The sequence below is a fragment of the Amphiprion ocellaris genome, chromosome 9 (genome assembly GCF_022539595.1).
Source record: "Amphiprion ocellaris isolate individual 3 ecotype Okinawa chromosome 9, ASM2253959v1, whole genome shotgun sequence".
NCBI lineage: Eukaryota > Metazoa > Chordata > Actinopteri > Pomacentridae > Amphiprion > Amphiprion ocellaris.
Window position 1 is genome coordinate 23,022,381 of NC_072774.1, and position 20,538 is coordinate 23,042,918.

The 20,538-nt window shown below is 35.8% G+C and overlaps 1 long non-coding RNA gene across 1 annotated transcript; it reads left to right on the forward strand.

The window, feature by feature from the left end:
* The first annotated feature begins 5,637 nt into the window (after nucleotides 1–5,637).
* Nucleotides 5,638–13,184, forward strand: LOC129349638 (uncharacterized). Its single transcript, XR_008602709.1, has 3 exons — nucleotides 5,638–6,096; nucleotides 7,232–7,380; nucleotides 12,809–13,184. It is a non-coding gene; the product is annotated as an uncharacterized LOC129349638 (long non-coding RNA).
* Nucleotides 13,185–20,538: the final 7,354 nt, after the last annotated feature.

The following is a 20,538-nucleotide window of genomic DNA, read 5'->3' on the forward strand; positions in this document are numbered from 1 at the left end:
AAACCCGTGTTATCATGTTTGTTTGTAATACCAGATGACGACCAGCAGGTGTCGCTGTTTGAACTGCAGAACTTCAAGCCTGCTGCAGCTTCATCTCAGTTGAATCCATTCACAGTGTTCTGAAGCTGAACCCAGATCAGCTCATACAGCTGTGAGGAGGTTTTAGGATTCTTTAAGGGTGTTTTGGAGATTTGTGAGACAGTTTCCTGAAGTCAGATCTTTAATGTTTAACAATGTTTGAACCAGTAGCATGTGAACGACTCACTCAGTCACAGAGAAGACAAACGCTATAAAACACATCTGACAAACACAATAAATCAGAAGGAAATTACTGAAGTTGTGAGTAGCAATAATCAGCGTCCATCAGAGGAAACACAAAGACGCTAACAGATGTTTGAAACAGAGCAGAGGACAGAAAGCGGAGACTTCAGGATCAAGTTTGGATGTTCTGGGTTAGAAACAGAGTTTCTTCTGGTTCTATTACAGCAGCTGTCTGATGCAGAATTAAACTTTAAGAAACAGGAGAGTACAAACACACCTCAAATGTGTGACACTGCTGCAACAAGTTTAAAGCTGAACCAGGATTTTTTTTTTCTGTGAACTTCCTGATTCTGAAAACAAATGTCAGCCTTCAGCTCGAGCTCTGGAGTTTCCATAGTTGATCGATCTGGATCAATGATTAACTCTGAGCTCCATTTTGAAGCAGCAGCTGATTCACTTCACCTCAGACATGGCAGCATCTCCGACTGCAGTGCATCCACCTGCAGCATCTCCGTCTGCAGCATCTCCATCTGCAGCATCTCCGTCTGCAGCATCTCCATCTGCAGCATCTCCATCTGCAGCAATCGGTGGCATCTTCGTGGTCACACATGTGATCCCAGCAGCTCCGACTGCTGCACCACCGAACCTTCCAGATAAAGTCTGGTCCTCTGGAAGCCGACTGGAGGCACTCGGGGTGAGAAACACAGCAGATCATTTACTGTGAGGTTCTTTCTGAACTCTGAGGTTGTTTCTGGACTCTGAGGTTGTTTCTGAACTCTGAGGATGTTTCTGAACTCTGAGGATGTTTCTGAACTCTGAGGTTGTTTCTGAACTCTGAGGATATTTCTGAACTCTGGGGATTTTTCTGAACTCTGAGGATGTTTCTGAACTCTGAGGTTGTTTCTGAGCTGCTTCTTCACGGTTTGACTGCAGACGGTGCAGATCATGATCGGCCTGGTCGTCCTGCTCTTTGAACTCACCATGTTGTCACCTCCTGGAACTCGCGGGATTCATAGTGGTGCCTTCATCTGGGGACCAGTCACTGTGAGTCATCAGCTAGCAGTAATCAGATTACTTTGGCAGCTCCGATATAAGACTATGAGATTTGTGGGAGGAGTCTTTTTAAATTGATACAGACAATAATCTGTCGTTTCTGCACTCTGCACTCACTTCTAATCTCTAGTCCTTGTATTCGGCTTCCAGTCTTGAGTTTCTGGTCTCAAGTCTCCAATCTCTAGTCTGTGGTTCTTTCACCTCGAGTCTCTAAACTCCTGTAGCTGATTTCTGCTCTTGAGTTTGTAGTCTCTAGTTTTTGGTCTATAATCTGTAATTCATCTCTTCCCAAACCAATATTTCCTCGACTCGACACTCTGGTCTCTCACTGGTAATTTCTAGTCTGTAGTTTTTAGTTTCTAGTCTGTCACTGGTAGTTTATAGTCTTTACTAGTAAGTTTCTAGTCTTTAATTGCTGGTCTCTCAATGGTAGTTTCTAGTCTCTCGTTGGTAGTTTCTAGACTTGAGTTTCTAGTCTCTCATTGGTAGTTTCTAGTCTTTAGTTTCTAGTCTCTCACTGGTAGTTTCTAGTCTTTAGTTTCTAGTCTTTAATTAGTTGCTTCTAGACTTGAGTTTCTAGTCTCTCACTGGTAGTTTCTAGTCTTTAGTTTCTAGTCTTTAATTAGTTGCTTCTAGACTTGAGTTTCTAGTTTCTCATTGGTAGTTTCTAGACTTTAGTTTCTAGTCTCTCACTGGTAGCTTCTAGTCTTTAATTAGTTGCTTCTAGACTTGAGTTTCTAGTCTCTCATTGGTAGTTTCTAGTCTTTAGCTTCTCGTCTCTCATTGGTAGCTTCTAGACTTCAGTTTCTAGTCTCTCATTGGTAATTTCTATTCTTCAGTTTCTAGTGTCGCACTGGTAGTTTCTAATCTTCTCTAGTAGTTTCTAGACTAGTTTCTACTCTTTAGTTTCTAGTCTCTCATTGGTAGTTTCTACACTTTAGTTTCTAGTCTCTCACTGGTAGTTTCTAGTCTTTAGTTTCTAGTCTTTAATTAGTTGCTTCTAGACTTGAGTTTCTAGTCTCTCATTGGTAGTTTCTAGTCTTCAGTTTCTCGACTCTCATTGGTAGTTTCTAGACTTTAGTTTCTAGAGCGTCATTGTTAGTTTCTATACTATAGTGTCTAGTCCCTAGTTTCTAGTCTCTAATTGGTAGTTTCTAGACTTGAGTTTCTAGTCTTTAGTTTTTAGTCTCTCATTGGTAGTTTCTAGACTTTAGTTTCTAGAGTGTCATTGTTAGTTTCTATACTTTAGTGTCTAGTCCCTAGTTTCTAGTCTCTAATTGGTAGTTTCTAGATTTGAGTTTCTAGTCTTTAGTTTTTAGTCTCTCATTGGTAGTTTCTAGACTTTAGAGTCTAGTCCCTAGTTTCTAGTCTCTCATTGGTAGTTTCTAGACTTGTTTCTAGTCTTTAGTTTCTGGTCTCTCATTGTTAGTTTCTAGTCTTCGCTCGGTGGTTTCTGGTCTCTTGCAGTTCATCACAGCGGGATCTGTGACGGTGAAAGCTGGAAGGCTGACAAATCACTCTCTGGTCAGTAAGCCATCATCAGAGTGATGAACACCTGCTGCTCAGCTGTTAGTCTGAGCCACGTGACCAGTACAGTAACACGTGGTCTCCAGGTGTTTCCAGGTGTTCTGATTGGCCTGTGTTTGCAGATGAACACTGCTCGATGCTTCAACCTGTTTGTTGTTATTGCATCAGGAGCTGCGATTGTCTTTTACTCTCTCGATGTTTATGATATTTTTTTATACAACTGGACTGGCGCTCAGGAGGTAAGAAGGTCACAGCTCACCTGTAGAGAACACCTGAGCAGGTGAATCAGCAGGTTTCACATCTACAAGTTCTGTTTTCTCCTCCAGAATCAAGATCTGAGGATTTCAGCTGTTTTCACTGGCCTGTGTTTCTTGGAGTTTCTTATCTCCGTCAGCACCATATTGTTCACCTGCACAGACTCCCATCAGCCCACAGCTCAGGTGAGTCACCTGCACCTGAAACATCAGCAGAGTTCAGGAGACATTTTAACATCTGCAGATATTATCATCCATTTCTTGTCAGGAGCCAATCGTCATGACTAACCAATTACAGCAGAGGACAGAAGCCACACCCACAAATGAAGCCCCACCCACCACACTGGCCCCGCCCCCTTCAGACAGCGTCTACGAGGTGTGTAATGGAGGTCATGTGACAGATACACTTGCCCAGTTCTGTTGTGCATCACAGTGTGTTGTTGTTGTTTTCAGATAATGAAGCCTCCACAGTACAACACCAAAATAATCTGATTGCATCATCTGCAGTCATCACTGGCTCCGCCCTCTGGTCACGGATGAAGAATACTCAGTTTGGACAGTAATCAGGCATTTTTACAGCCATAAATTTGTTATTTGTATTTTGTTTTACCTTAAGCATATTTTTTGTGTCACTAGGATGTTTATTTTGAAAGATGTCTCAGGTAGGAACTATTGTTCAGGTACTTGGTTCCGCCCGTGCGCTAATTAGTGATGTACGTCCTCAGCTCAGAGAAGCATGACATTTTTTACAGCCAGAAAAATAAGCTATTAAGAAAGGTTAAGACCTCATTTCTACCTCAAGTTGTGGTCAACCAGCGAGGTATGTTTTCTATACTGTGTTTGTGCAGCTTTATGTTTATTTGCCTTGCCTTATTGTTTCTTTATGTTGCTTTTAGTTCGACGGTGGTTCAACGTGGTTCAGTGTAGCAGATGGTGGTCAAAGGTGCCTCAAGTGTCCCATTGTGGCATCTGCAACGCCGTGGTGTCATTAAAAGAATGAATCCATCAGTGAAAGAACTCTTTATTGACTTTTAAAACTTTAAGAAGAGGTAGAAGTGATAGGCATATTTATTTTAGTGCCTTAATCAAGTACACATTTCAGTAACTTCACTTGAGTATTTCTATGTTTTTCTACTTCATACTTGTGCTTTTCTATGGTTTAGAGGGAAATATTTTATTTATTTTACAGTTGTAGAAACTGGTTGCTTTACTGATACATGTTCAGTTTAATAAATATAATCAACTGCTCCTGATACAAGTAAAAAAATACATCAACTGTTTTAAATTTAAATACTTCTTTGATAAAGTTATAATTATGTAATAATGCATCCATCATAATATTCACACAGTGTATATGATAAATATAAAACTCTTTCATAATGAGAACTTTGACTTTTGACACTTTAAGTACATTTATTCTTCTGTATTTTTCTTTTACAAATGAACATTTTGAACTTGTAATGGAGTATGTTATTGCTACTTTTCTTTGAGTAATGAATGTTAATATTGTTAGCACATAAATAAAGATTTATGTGATTTATTTATTCAGTGATCAGAAGATGCAGATCTACAGTTGATTCAGAAAGTCTTCAAACATGTCACTTTCTGTAAACTGTATTTTTACCTTACTGTTATTATGTCAAATCAAATTAAATTCCAAATAAATAAAATTAGCACTTTTCTTACCAGTCTAGTCTGAGTGTCATAATCCAAACAGGTTTTTAGGAATTTCTGCAAATCTTTTAAAACTCAAAACCCGAAATAGATACTGAAAATTCTCTGCAGCGACTGCAGGTTCAGAAATGAACTGATTTTGGTTCCTGTTTTATATTTAATGGAGTCTTTGTGTAAAATGTTTGATTTTCATAAAAATGTTTGAGCTGCATGTCTAGGTTTAAATGTAAAGACATGTTTGTACATTCTGGGATTCATTGTGTGATTCTACAAATGATTCAGGCTTCATTATCTAAGTCCTTCCATTTGTTAATCTTGTTTTGTGTGTCTTTCTTTGTGGTCGTGTGTCAAAGTAAAAGAAAAATAATTTGTAAACTGATCATTTGCACTGTTTCAATAAAAATACTTCAAAATCAAATCATAAAGCTCCTTAAAAGAAACATTAACAAACAAAACAGTCGAAGGTTCCTGAAATTCTGCTGAGGATCTGGACTAAGGAACATGATTAACTTATTATAAATTACCATTTGAAGACAACCACAGCACGTTTGAACATGAGGCTTTTCAGAAACAGGTCAAAGAGTTCAGAAACCTTTATCTGAAACTGAGCTCAGATCTGCTTATTAAACTGTGAGAAAGGAGTTTGGGGGATTTCTGGGGGTCCGTGTACGGATCTGATAATTGGATTTTCCGTTCTGAAACGGGTATTGAAAAACAAAAAACAAGTGGTTATTTGATTTTCGTTTTAAAATACAAAAATTTAAATTGAAATACAAGGCGTTTTTCATTTTCATGATCAAAAAGGGATATACGATTTTTTTTAATGCTTTGATTTTCGTTTTATATTTAGAATAACAAGAAAGTAAAATCAGTAAGAGACAGAAACGAAAAAAGGTCAGTTTTTTCATTTTCTGAGACCGGAAGTGGTCATCAGCAAGTATGGAGCCAAACTGAGTACGGTGCATAGACTGTATATACATTTTTTTTCGTTAGTTTTCATGGTTAAAATGAGAGATCAGGTGGCCGATCTTAAAATAAATCAATGTTGATTTTTTTTTATAGCGCGTTAAAGTTTTGCGAAGCCAGGGGGCGGGACTACTTGATTGACAGTCCGGTCTGGAATGATTGACAGGTCCTATGGAGGAGGCAGCAGAGACTCTGTTCTCCTCGTTTGGATTAATTCTGATATAATAACTGTTGGTTTATTTATCGGTGGAGCAGCAGAACATTTTCCACAGACAGTTTTCCTGCCCGTTGGCTTGTTTTAACCAGTTTTCTACCTTCGGCTGATTCTACCAGCAGACACTGAAAGGACTCTGATAGTTCGGTAAGTAAATGTTTATTTTCGTATCGGTGCCGCTTTTAATGCACTTTATATGCAGCTTTAGTGTCAGATGTAATGTGCGCCATGCACTCCAGATGTTGGTGGAGTTTGTTTCAGTGTGTGTTGACCAGAGAAGAAAGTTAGCATAGTAAATATTAGCTTTAATGTTAGCGATGCTAACCGAGCTAGCTGCTCAGTCGTAGCCTGGTTAAAGCTAACGTAGCATCAAGCTAATGTGTTGAGTTTCATGTAAACAGCTGAAGTGTGTTGTGTTCCTGTAATGTGGTTCATTAAGTTCATAAAACTGTGGCTGGCTGACATTAATGTAACATTCAGGAAACTTAAATGTGATTAAAACAGTAACGTTAATGTTCTAGTTGTCAGTAATCCACTATAATTTGATGCTAAAACAGACTCTGATAGTTTTAAATGACATCGGTTTCATTAATTTGTTGAAAATTGTCTCATTTGTTGTTGTGATGTTGCTGCTGATTCATTAAAAACAGATGATCCATGATGAAGATACGTTTAGTTCTAGTATCAGAAGTACAAGAAGGAAAATGGAAGTTTAGTGCTGCTACATCAAAGATTTCAGGCATAAAATAACTAAATCAGTCTTTATGCCTCAAACTTTATTTTTACAATAAAGAAATAATGAAATAATCACAGATAATAAAAATATAAATAGCAGAGAAAACCTGAGAGAATAATTTCCTGAAAAGTCTGTGAAGGAAAAGCAGCTTTTTTATCCTGAAAGATCAGAATCAGCTCCAACATCTGCATCTGACAGCATCAAGTCAACCAGAAAGAAAAGAAAAAAGAAAATGACTTCTTTCTGATCACATCTGTTCCGCTACTCACAGACTGCTGCTCACATTCTTCACATTTATAGTCCACTTTTAAAAGTTCAGCAGACAGGTGCTCTGCTTTGGAGTGTGACGATGACGTCAGTGATGTGGAGAGTGAAGTTTCCGTTTCACCCACAGCGTGCTTTAGGGCAGCCGGGTCGGACTTGATGTTTAAAATACTGACCGACAGCTCAGATTTAACTGTCTGTAGTTCTGTTTTGATGGGTGTTAAACTTTCACTCAAAGCCGCCAGGAGCTGGGTCTCTAAAATAACCGCTGTCTCGTTACAGAGTGAAAGTAGCAATTCCTCCTGAAGGTCAGAGATTGCAGCATCTGAGGGCCTCTTCAAAAGAAGACATAGTTGATGAAGGCGTTCTGGAGCAGGACCAGAAAGACCACGACCAAGCAGCCTTGAGATCTTAGGCAGCGTCTCCCTCAGGTGGGTGTCAACGGTGTTCACGGTCAGGTCTGTGGTAATCCTGTCAAAAAACAAAACAGAAAAAAATCTAGATTACTGTATACATCAACATGTAACCAAAGCACTCTGTGTATAACGCCATAGTGTAGGATGTAGTTCAGAAAATGTCAAAGTATAGTATGCTTTTCAAGAATAACATAGTATGGCCTGTAGTTCATAGTATAGCATGTCGGTAAAAGAAACCCAACTAATTATGTGGTTCAGAAAGTGCAAAATGATAGGATGTTGCCTAAAATTGTCATTTATATGTGGTTCAAAAAATGTCATAGTGCAGTATATTGTCAAAATAGTATGTTTTTCAAGAAAACATCAGTGTATGTGTCATCTAAAAAATGTCATAGAATAATATTTCATTGCACAAGTAAATGTATAGTGTAAACTGTTCAAATTCTTATATGTTGCTAAAAACAAAAAAAACTAGAACAAAAAAAAACCGCCATAGTAATATGTCAATTGAAAAAGCCTATAGTATAGAGTGTCACCCAACAACGTCATAGTATAGCATGTCGCTCTAAAAACGTCATAGTATGGCCTTTGGTCGAAAAAACGTCATAGTATAGCATGTCGTCCAAAGAACATCATAGTATAGCATGTCGCTCTTAAAACGTCACAGTATAGCATGTCACTCTAAAAACGTCATAGTAGAGCATGTTGCTCTTAAAACGTCACAGTATAGCATGTCACTCTAAAAATGTCATAGTATAGCATGTTGCTCTAAAAACTTCATAGTATAGCATGTCACTCTAAAAATGTCATAGTATAGCATGTGTCACAAAAAACGTCATAGTATAGCATGTTGCTCTAAAAGCGTCATAGTATAGCATGTCGCTCTAAAAACGTCATAGTTTACCATGTCGTCCAAAAAACATCATAGTATAGCATGTCGCCCAAAAAACATCACAGTATAGCATGTCGCCCAAAAAACGTCAAAGTATAGCATGGCGCTCTAAAAACGTCATAGTATAGCATGTTGCTCTAAAAACTTCATAGTATAGCATGTCACTCTAAAAACGTCATAGTATAGCATGTCACCCAAAAAACGTCATAGTATAGCATGTTGCTCTAAAAACGTCATAGTATAGCATGTTGCTCTAAAAACTTCATAGTATAGCATGTCACTCTAAAAACGTCATAGTATAGCATGTCACCCAAAAAACGTCATAGTATAGCATGTTGCTCTAAAAACGTCATAGTATAGCATGTCGCTCTAAAAACGTCATAGTTTAGCATGTCGTCCAAAAAACATCATATTTTAGCATGTCGTCCAAAAAACATCATAGTATAGCATGTCGCCCAAAAAAGTCATAGTATAGCATGTCGCTTTAAAAACATCATAGTATAGCACGTCGCTCTAAAAACGTCATAGTATAGCCTTTGGTCCAAAGAACGTCATAGTATAGCACGTTGTCGAAAGAACATCATAGTATAGCATGTCACTCTTAAAACGTCATAGTATAGCATGTCGCTCTAAAAACGTCATAGTATAGCATGTCACTCTAAAAACGTCATAGTATAGCGTGTCGCTCAAAAAACGTCATAGTATAGCATGTCGCCCAAACATCATAGTATAGCATGTCGCTCTAAAAACATCATACTATAGCATGTCGCTCTAAAAATGTCATAGTATAGCATGTCGCTCTAAAAACGTCATAGTATAGCATGTCGCCCAAAAAAAGTCATAGTATAGCATGTCGTCCAAAAAACGTCATCGTATAGCATGTCGCTCTTAAAACGTCACAGTATAGCATGTCGCTCTAAAAAGTCATAGTATAGCATGTGGCTCAAAAAACGTCATAATATAGCATGTCGCCCAAACAACGTCATAGTATAGCATGTCGCCCAAAAAACGTCATAGTATAGCATGTCGCTCTAAAAACGTCATAGTATAGCATGTCGCTTTAAAAACGTCATAGTATAGCATGTCACTCTAAAAACGTCATACTATAGCCTTTGGTCCAAAAAACGTCATAGTATAGCACGTCGTCGAAAGAAAGTCATAGTATAGCCTTTGGTCCAAAAAACGTCATAGTATAGCCTTTGGTCCAAAAAACGTCATAGTATAGCCTTTGGTCCAAAAAAACATCATCGTATAGCATGTCGCTCTAAAAACGTCATAGTATAGCATGTCGCTCTTGAAACGTCATAGTACTACATGTCGCTCTAAAAATGTCATAGTATAGCAAGTCGCTCTAAAAACGTCATAGTATAGCATGTCGCCCAAAAAAAGTCATAGTATAGCATGTCGCTCTAAAAACGTCATAGTATAGCATGTCGCTCTTGAAACGTCATAGTATAGCATGTCGCTCTAAAAACGTCATAGTATAGCACGTCGTCCAAAAAATGTCATCGTATAACATGTCGCTCTAAAAATGTCATAGTATAGCAAGTCGCTCTAAGAACGTCATAGTATAGCATGTCGCCCAAAAAAAGTCATAGTATAGCATGTCGCTCTTAAAACGTCACAGTATAGCACGTCGCTCTAAAAACGTCATAGCATAGCATGTCGCTCTAAAAACGTCATACTATAGCATGTCGATCTAAAAACGTCGTAGTATAGGATGTTGCTCTAAAAACGTGATAGTATAGCATGTCGCTTTGAAGACATCATAGTATAGCCTTTGGTCCAAAAAACGTCATAGTATAGCATGTCGCCCAAAAAAAGTCATAGTATAACATGTCGCTCTAAAAACGTCATAGTATAGCATGTTGCTCTTGAAACGTCATAGTATAGCATGTCGCTCTAAAAACGTCATAGTATAACACGTCGTCCAAAAAATGTCATCGTATAGCATGTCGCTCTTGAAACGTCATAGTATAGCATGTCGTACAAAGAACATCATAGTATAGCATGTCGCTCTTAAAACTTCATAGTATAGCATGTTGCTCTAAAAACTTCATAGTATAGTATATCACTCTAAAAACGTCATAACATAGCATGTCGCTCTAAAAAAGTCATACAATAGCATGTCGATCTAAAAACGTCATAGTATAGCATGTCGCTTTAAAAACGTCATAGTATAGCATGTCGCTCTAAAAACTTCATAGTATAGCATGTCACTCTGAAAATATCATAGCATAGCATGTGGCTCAAAAAACGTCATAATATAGCATGTCGCCCAAACAACGTCATAGTATAGCATGTCGCCCAAAAAATGTCATAGTATAGCATGTCGCTCTAAAAACCTCATAGTATAGCATGTCGCCCAAAAAACGTCGTAATATAGCATGTCGCTCTTGAAACTTCATAGTATAGCATGTCGCTCTAAAAACGTCATAGTATAGCATGTCGTACAAAGAACATCATAGTACAGCATGTCGCTCTTAAAACATCATAGTATAGCATGTTGCTCTAAAAATGTCATAGGATAGCATGTCGCTCTTGAAACGTCACAGTATAGTATGTCACTCTAAAAACGTCATAGCATAGCATGTTGCTCTAAAAACGTCATAGTATAGCATGTCGCTCTAAAAACGTCATAGTATAGCATGTCGCTTTAAAAACGTCACAGTATAGCATGTCGCTCTAAAAACGTCATAGTATAGCATGTCACTCTGAAAATATCATAGTATAGCATGTTGCCCAAAAAACGTCATAGTATAGCATATCGTCCAAAAAACATCATAGTATAGCATGTCGCCCACAAAACGTCATAATATAGCATGTTGCCCAAAAAACGTCACAGTATAGCATGTCGCCCAAAAAACGTCATAGTATAGCATGTCGCTCTAAAAACGTCATAGTATAGCATGTCGCCCAAAAAACGTCATAGTATAGCATGTCGTCCAAAAAACGTCATAGTATAGCATGTCGCTCTAAAAACCTCATAGTGTAGCATGTCGCCCAAAAAACGTCATAGTATAGCATGTCGCCCAAAAAACGTCATAGTATAGCATGTCGCCCAAAAAACGTCATAGTATAGCATGTTGTCCAAAAAACGTCATAGTATAGCATGTCACTCTGAAAACGTCATAGTATAGCATGTTGCCCAAAAAACGTCATAGTATAGCATATCGTCCAAAAAACATCATAGTATAGCATGTCGCCCACAAAACGTCATAATATAGCATGTTGCCCAAAAAACGTCACAGTATAGCATGTCGCCCAAAAAACGTCATAGTATAGCATGTCGCTCTAAAAACGTCATAGTATAGCATGTTGCCCAAAAAACGTCATAGTATAGCATGTCGTCCAAAAAACGTCATAGTATAGCATGTCGCTCTAAAAACCTCATAGTGTAGCATGTTGCCCAAAAAACGTCATAGTATAGCATGTCGCCCAAAAAACGTCATAGTATAGCATGTCGCCCAAAAAACGTCATAGTATAGCATGTTGTCCAAAAAACGTCATAGTATAGCATGTCACTCTGAAAACGTCATAGTATAGCATGTTGCCCAAAAAACGTCATAGTATAGCATATCGTCCAAAAAATATCATAGTATAGCATGTCGCCCACAAAACGTCATAATATAGCATGTTGCCCAAAAAACGTCACAGTATAGCATGTCGCCCAAAAAACGTCATAGTATAGCATGTCGCTCTAAAAACGTCATAGTATAGCATGTTGCCCAAAAAACGTCATAGTATAGCATGTCGTCCAAAAAACGTCATAGTATAGCATGTCGCTCTAAAAACCTCATAGTGTAGCATGTTGCCCAAAAAACGTCATAGTATAGCATGTCGCCCAAAAAACGTCATAGTATAGCATGTCGCCCAAAAAACGTCATAGTATAGCATGTTGTCCAAAAAACGTCATCGTATAGCATGTCACTCTAAAAACGTCATAGTATAGCATGTCGCTTTAAAAACGTCATAGTATAGCATGTCGCTCTAAAAACGTCATAGTATAGCCTTTGGTCCAAAAAACATCATAGTATAGCATGTCACTCTTAAAACGTCATAGTATAGCGTGTCGCTCGAAAAACGTCATAGTATGGCATGTCGCTCTAAAAACGTCATAGTATAGCATGTCGCTCTAAAAACGTCATAGTACAGCATGTTGCTCTGAAAACGTCATAGTTTAACCTTTAGTCCACAAAACGTTATGTCCTGGCTGTCTGAAGTAGGTGAGGAGCAACAGCAAAACAGTCCAAACACTGGTTTCCAGAGGGTTAGACGAGTATTTATTTGAAAGAGTAAGTTTACAACAGCACAGCATGTGAGGGGGTTCAAAGCAAATGGGTGTTAGTAAAATAAGAAGAAATAAACAGAAATAAAAGTGAACTTCATGTTGACATTGATGGACATTCCAACCATGAACAAAGCAAAGGATAATCAATACGTAAAACAACTCTTCCTGTTCACCTCTGAAAACCCAAAAACACACCGCAGTAGCATCCTAAACTAAAACTACCAATGGGTTTCCTGTTTTCCTTTGTGAACAATTCAAAGGTCCCTCTCTATCTCCCCACACATCCACCAACCACTGGAACACATCTCCAAAGTTCTGCAGGGCCAGCTCAGCTTCCCCTCAGAAGAAGTGGCGCCACCTGCCAGATGAAGGAGCCTTTTGAGAGGCAGCTGGCATCGTGATTGGACTGTACTTTGGTCTGTTCCAATCCAGCTTCAGCTCCAGAGACGGCAGGCGGGACGAGTCAACGGAGGCCGGGTGGACGAAGGCATGCAGCTGAGTCGAAAAAAAATGTGATTTTTCAACATGTTGTAAAAACGTGCCATATGATGAAATAATGTAAAGGAGGCTGTGAAAAACACTATGGTAAGGTTCTCGTTGAAAAAAAATCATCATGAATTTTGGCGCAAAAAAAACGCCATAGTATACTATGTCGAAAAATAAATACGATTTTTCAACATGTTGTAAAAATGTGCCATATGATGAAATAATGTAAAGTAGGCCGTGAAAAACACTATGGTAAGGTTCTCTTTGAAAAAAAAAATCATCATGAATTTTGGTGCAAAAAAACGCCATAGTATACTATGTCAAAAAAAAAAGTGATTTTTTCAACGTGTTGTAAAAACGTGCCATATGATGAAATAATGTAAAGGAGGCTGTGAAAAACACTATGGTAAGGTTCTCTTTGAAAAAAAAATCATCATGAATTTTGGCGCAAAAAAAACGCCATAGTATACTATGTCGAAAAATAAATGCGATTTTTCAACATGTTGTAAAAATGTGCCATATGATGAAATAATGTAAAGTAGGCCGTGAAAAACACTCCAGAAAGGTTTTCTTTGAAAAAAAAATCATCATGAATTTTGGCGCAAAAAAACGCCATAGTATACTATGTCGAAAAAAAAATGTGATTTTTCAACATGTTGTAAAAACGTGCCATATGATGAAATAATGTAAAGTAGGCCGTAAAAAACACTCCAGAAAGGTTTTCTTTGAAAAAAAAAATCATCATGAATTTTGGTGCAAAAAAACGCCATAGTATACTATGTCAAAAAAAAAAGTGATTTTTCAACGTGTTGTGAAAACGTGCCATATGATGAAATAATGTAAAGGAGGCTGTGAAAAACACTATGGTCAGGTTCTCGTTGAAAAAAAATCATCATGAATTTTGGCGCAAAAAAAACGCCATAGTATACTATGTCGAAAAATAAATGCGATTTTTCAACATGTTGTAAAAATGTGCCATATGATGAAATAATGTAAAGTAGGCCGTGAAAAACACTCCAGAAAGGTTTTCTTTGAAAAAAAAATCATCATGAATTTTGGCGCAAAAAAACGCCATAGTATACTATGTCGAAAAAAAAATGTGATTTTTCAACATGTTGTAAAAACGTGCCATATGATGAAATAATGTAAAGTAGGCCGTAAAAAACACTCCAGAAAGGTTTTCTTTGAAAAAAAAAATCATCATGAATTTTGGTGCAAAAAAACGCCATAGTATACTATGTCAAAAAAAAAAGTGATTTTTCAACGTGTTGTGAAAACGTGCCATATGATGAAATAATGTAAAGGAGGCTGTGAAAAACACTATGGTCAGGTTCTCGTTGAAAAAAAATCATCATGAATTTTGGCGCAAAAAAAACGCCATAGTATACTATGTCGAAAAATAAATGCGATTTTTCAACATGTTGTAAAAACGTGCCATATGATGAAATAATGTAAAGTAGGCCGTGAAAAACACTCCAGAAAGGTTTTCTTTGAAAAAAAAAATCATCATGAATTTTTGTGCAAAAAAACGCCATAGTATACTATGTCAAAAAAAAAAGTGATTTTTTCAACGTGTTGTAAAAACGTGCCATATGATGAAATAATGTAAAGGAGGCTGTGAAAAACACTATGGTAAGGTTCTCTTTGAAAAAAAAATCATCATGAATTTTGGCGCAAAAAAAACGCCATAGTATACTATGTCGAAAAATAAATGCGATTTTTCAGCATGTTGTAAAAATGTGCCATATGATGAAATAATGTAAAGTAGGCCGTGAAAAACACTCCAGAAAGGTTTTCTTTGAAAAAAAAATCATCATGAATTTTGGCGCAAAAAAACGCCATAGTATACTATGTCGAAAAAAAAATGTGATTTTTCAACATGTTGTAAAAACGTGCCATATGATGAAATAATGTAAAAGAGGCTGTGAAAAACACTATGGTAAGGTTCTCTTTGAAAAAAAAATCATCATGAATTTTGGTGCAAAAAAAACGCCATAGTATACTATGTCGAAAAATAAATGCGATTTTTCAACATGTTCTAAAAACGTGCCATATGATGAAATAATGTAAAAGAGGCTGTGAAAAACACTATGGTCAGGTTCTCGTTGAAAAAAAATCATCATGAATTTTGGCGCAAAAAAAACGCCATAGTATACTATGTCGAAAAAAAAATGTGATTTTTCAACTTGTTGTAAAAACGTGCCATATCATGAAATAATGTAAAGTAGGCCGTGAAAAACACTCCAGAAAGTTTTTCTTTGAAAAAAAAATCATCATGAATTTTGGTGCAAAAAAAACGCCATAGTATACTATGTCAAAAAAAAAAGTGATTTTTTCAAGGTGTTGTAAAAACGTGCCATATGATGAAATAATGTAAAGGAGGCTGTGAAAAACACTCCAGAAAGGTTTTCTTTGAAAAAAAAATCATCATGAATTTTGGCGCAAAAAAAAACGCCATAGTATACTATGTCGAAAAAAAAATGTGATTTTTCAACATGTTGTAAAAACGTGCCATATGATGAAATAATGTAAAGTAGGCCGTGAAAAACACTCCAGAAAGGTTTTCTTTGAAAAAAAAAATCATCATGAATTTTGGTGCAAAAAAACGCCATAGTATACTATGTCAAAAAAAAAAGTGATTTTTCAACGTGTTGTGAAAACGTGCCATATGATGAAATAATGTAAAGGAGGCTGTGAAAAACACTATGGTCAGGTTCTCGTTGAAAAAAAAATCATCATGAATTTTGGCGCAAAAAAAACGCCATAGTATACTATGTCGAAAAATAAATGCGATTTTTCAGCATGTTGTAAAAATGTGCCATATGATGAAATAATGTAAAGTAGGCCGTGAAAAACACTCCAGAAAGGTTTTCTTTGAAAAAAAAAATCATCATGAATTTTGGCGCAAAAAAACGCCATAGTATACTATGTCGAAAAAAAAATGTGATTTTTCAACATGTTGTAAAAACGTGCCATATGATGAAATAATGTAAAAGAGGCTGTGAAAAACACTATGGTAAGGTTCTCTTTGAAAAAAAAATCATCATGAATTTTGGTGCAAAAAAAACGCCATAGTATACTATGTCGAAAAATAAATGCGATTTTTCAACATGTTCTAAAAACGTGCCATATGATGAAATAATGTAAAAGAGGCTGTGAAAAACACTATGGTCAGGTTCTCGTTGAAAAAAAATCATCATGAATTTTGGCGCAAAAAAAACGCCATAGTATACTATGTCGAAAAAAAAATGTGATTTTTCAACTTGTTGTAAAAACGTGCCATATCATGAAATAATGTAAAGTAGGCCGTGAAAAACACTCCAGAAAGTTTTTCTTTGAAAAAAAAAATCATCATGAATTTTGGTGCAAAAAAACGCCATAGTATACTATGTCAAAAAAAAAAGTGATTTTTTCAAGGTGTTGTAAAAACGTGCCATATGATGAAATAATGTAAAGGAGGCTGTGAAAAACACTCCAGAAAGGTTTTCTTTGAAAAAAAAATCATCATGAATTTTGGCGCAAAAAAAAACGCCATAGTATACTATGTCGAAAAAAAAATGTGATTTTTCAACATGTTGTAAAAACGTGCCATATGATGAAATAATGTAAAGTAGGCCGTGAAAAACACTCCAGAAAGGTTTTCTTTGAAAAAAAAAATCATCATGAATTTTGGTGCAAAAAAACGCCATAGTATACTATGTCAAAAAAAAAAGTGATTTTTCAACGTGTTGTAAAAACGTGCCATATGATGAAATAATGTAAAGGAGGCTGTGAAAAACACTATTGTCAGGTTCTCGTTGAAAAAAAATCATCATGAATTTTGGCGCAAAAAAACGCCATAGTATACTATGTCGAAAAAAAAATGTGATTTTTCAACATGTTGTAAAAACGTGCCATATCATGAAATAATGTAAAGTAGGCCGTGAAAAACACTCCAGAAAGTTTTTCTTTGAAAAAAAAAATCATCATGAATTTTGGTGCAAAAAAACACCATAGTATACTATGTCAAAAAAAAATGTGATTTTTCAACGTGTTGTAAAAACGTGCCATATGATGAAATAATGTAAAGTAGGCCGTGAAAAACACTCCAGAAAGTTTTTCTTTGAAAAAAAAAATCATCATGAATTTTGGTGCAAAAAAACGCCATAGTATACTATGTCAAAAAAAAAAGTGATTTTTCAACGTGTTGTAAAAACGTGCCATATGATGAAATAATGTAAAAGAGGCTGTGAAAAACACTATGGTAAGGTTCTCTTTGAAAAAAAAATCATCATGAATTTTGGCGCAAAAAAAATGCCATAGTATACTATGTCGAAAAATAAATGCGATTTTTCAACATGTTCTAAAAACGTGCCATATGATGAAATAATGTAAAAGAGGCTGTGAAAAACACTATGGTCAGGTTCTCGTTGAAAAAAAATCATCATGAATTTTGGCGCAAAAAAAACGCCATAGTATACTATGTCAAAAAAAAAGTGATTTTTCAATGTGTTGTAAAAACGTGCCATATGATGAAATAATGTAAAGGAGGCTGTGAAAAACACTATGGTCAGGTTCTCGTTGAAAAAAAATCATCATGAATTTTGGCGCAAAAAAAACGCCATAGTATACTATGTCGAAAAATAAATACGATTTTTCAACATGTTGTAAAAATGTGCCATATGATGAAATAATGTAAAGTAGGCCGTGAAAAACACTCCAGAAAGGTTTTCTTTGAAAAAAAAAAAATCATCATGAATTTTGGTTCAAAAAAACGCCATAGTATACTATGTCAAAAAAAAAAGTGATTTTTCAACGTGTTGTAAAAACGTGCCATATGATGAAATAATGTAAAGGAGGCTGTGAAAAACACTATGGTAAGGTTCTCTTTGAAAAAAAATTCATCATGAATTTTGGCGCAAAAAAAACGCCATAGTATACTATGTCGAAAAATAAATGCGATTTTTCAACATGTTGTGGAAACGTGCCATATGATGAAATAATGTAAAGGAGGCTGTGAAAAACACTATGGTAAGGTTCTCTTTGAAAAAAAATTCATCATGAATTTTAGCGCAAAAAAAACGCCATAGTATACTATGTCGAAAAATAAATGCGATGTTTCAACATGTTGTAAAAATGTGCCATATCATGAAATAATGTAAAGTCGGCCGTGAAAAACACTCCAGAAAGGTTTTCTTTAAAAAAAAAATTATCATGAATTTTGGCGCAAAAAAAACGCCATAGTATACTATGTCGAAATATAAATGCGATTTTTCAACATGTTGTAAAACTGTGCCATATGATGAAATAATGTAAAGTAGGCCGTGAAAAACACTCCAGAAAGGTTTTCTTTGAAAAAAAAAAAATCATCATGAATTTTGGTGCAAAAAAACGCCATAATATCCTATGTCGAAAAAAAAAGCGATTTTTCAACATGTTGTAAAAACGTGCCATATGATGAAATAATGTAAAGGAGGCCGTGAAAAACACTATGGTAAGGTTCTTGTTGAAAAAAAAATCATGAATTTTGGCGCAAAAAACACGCCATAGTATACTATGTCGAAAAATAAATGCGATTTTTCAACATGTTGTAAAAATGTGGCATATGATGAAATAATGTAAAGTAGGCCGTGAAAAACACTCCAGAAAGGTTTTCTTTAAAAAAAAAATTATCATGAATTTTGGCGCAAAAAAAACGCCATAGTATACTATGTCGAAATATAAATGCGATTTTTCAACATGTTGTAAAACTGTGCCATATGATGAAATAATGTAAAGTAGGCCGTGAAAAACACTCCAGAAAGGTTTTCTTTGAAAAAAAAAAAATCATCATGAATTTTGGTGCAAAAAAACGCCATAATATCCTATGTCGAAAAAAAAAGCGATTTTTCAACATGTTGTAAAAACGTGCCATATGATGAAATAATGTAAAGGAGGCCGTGAAAAACACTATGGTAAGGTTCTTGTTGAAAAAAAAATCATGAATTTTGGCGCAAAAAACACGCCATAGTATACTATGTCGAAAAATAAATGCGATTTTTCAACATGTTGTAAAAATGTGGCATATGATGAAATAATGTAAAGTAGGCCGTGAAAAACACTCCAGAAAGGTTTTCTTTGAAAAAAAAAAATCATCATGAATTTTGGTTCAAAAAAACGCCATAGTATACTATGTCGAAAAAAAAATGTGATTTTTCAACATGTTGTAAAAACGTGCCATATGATGAAATAATGTAAAGGAGGCTGTGAAAAACACTATGGTAAGATTCTCTTTGAAAAAAAAATCATCATGAATTTTGGCGCAAAAAAAACGCCATAGTATACTATGTCGAAAAATAAATGCGATTTTTCAACATGTTGTAAAAACGTGCCATATGATGAAATAATGTAAAGGAGGCTGTCAAAAACACTATGGTAAGGTTCTCATTGAAAAAAATCATCATGAATTTTGGCGCAAAAAAACGCCATAGTATACTATGTCAAAAAAAAATGCGATTTTTCAACATGTTGTAAAAATGTGCCATATGATGAAATTTTGTAAAGTAGGCCGTGAAAAACACTCCAGAAAGGTTTTCTTTGAAAAAAAAAATCATCATGAATTTTGGTGCAAAAAAACGCCATAGTATACTATGTCGAAAAAAAAATGTGATTTTTCAACATGTTGTAAAAACGTGCCATATGATGAAATAATGTAAAGGAGGCTGTGAAAAACACTATGGTAAGATTCTCTTTGAAAAAAAAATCATCATGAATTTTGGTGCAAAAAAACGCCATAGTATACTATGTCGAAAAAAAAATGTTTCAACATGTAAACACGTGCCATATGATGAAATAATGTTTAATATTTAATAAAAAACGTCATAGTATAGCATGTCGCTCTAAAAACATCATAGTATAGCCTTTGGTCCAAAAAACGTCATAGTATAGCACGTCGTCGAAAGAACATCATGGTATAGCATGTCACTCTTAAAACGTCATAGTATAGCATGTTGCTCTAAAAACGTCATAGTATAGCATGTCGCTCTAAAAACGTCATAGTATAGCGTGTCCCTCGAAAAACGTCATAGTATAGCATGTCGCCCAAAAAACGTCATAGTATAGCATGCCGCTCAAAAAACATCACAGTATAGCATGTTGGTCTATAAACGTCATAGCATTGCATGTCGCTCTAAAAACGTCATAGTATAGCATGTTGCTCTAAAAACGTCATAGTATAGCATGTCACTCTAAAAACGTCATAGTATTGCATGTTGCTCTAAAAACGTCATAGTATAGCATGTTGCTCTAAAAACTTCAGAGTATAGCCTTTGGTCTAAAAACGTCAGAGTATAGCATGTCGCTCTGAAAACGTCATAGTTTAACCTTTAGTCCACAAAACGTTATGTCCTGGCTGTCTGAAGTAGGTGAGGAGCAACAGCAAAACAGTCCAAACACTGGTTTCCAGAGGGTTAGACGAGTATTTATTTGAAAGAGTAAGTTTACAACAGCACAACATGTGAGGGGGTTAAAAGCAAATGGGTATTAG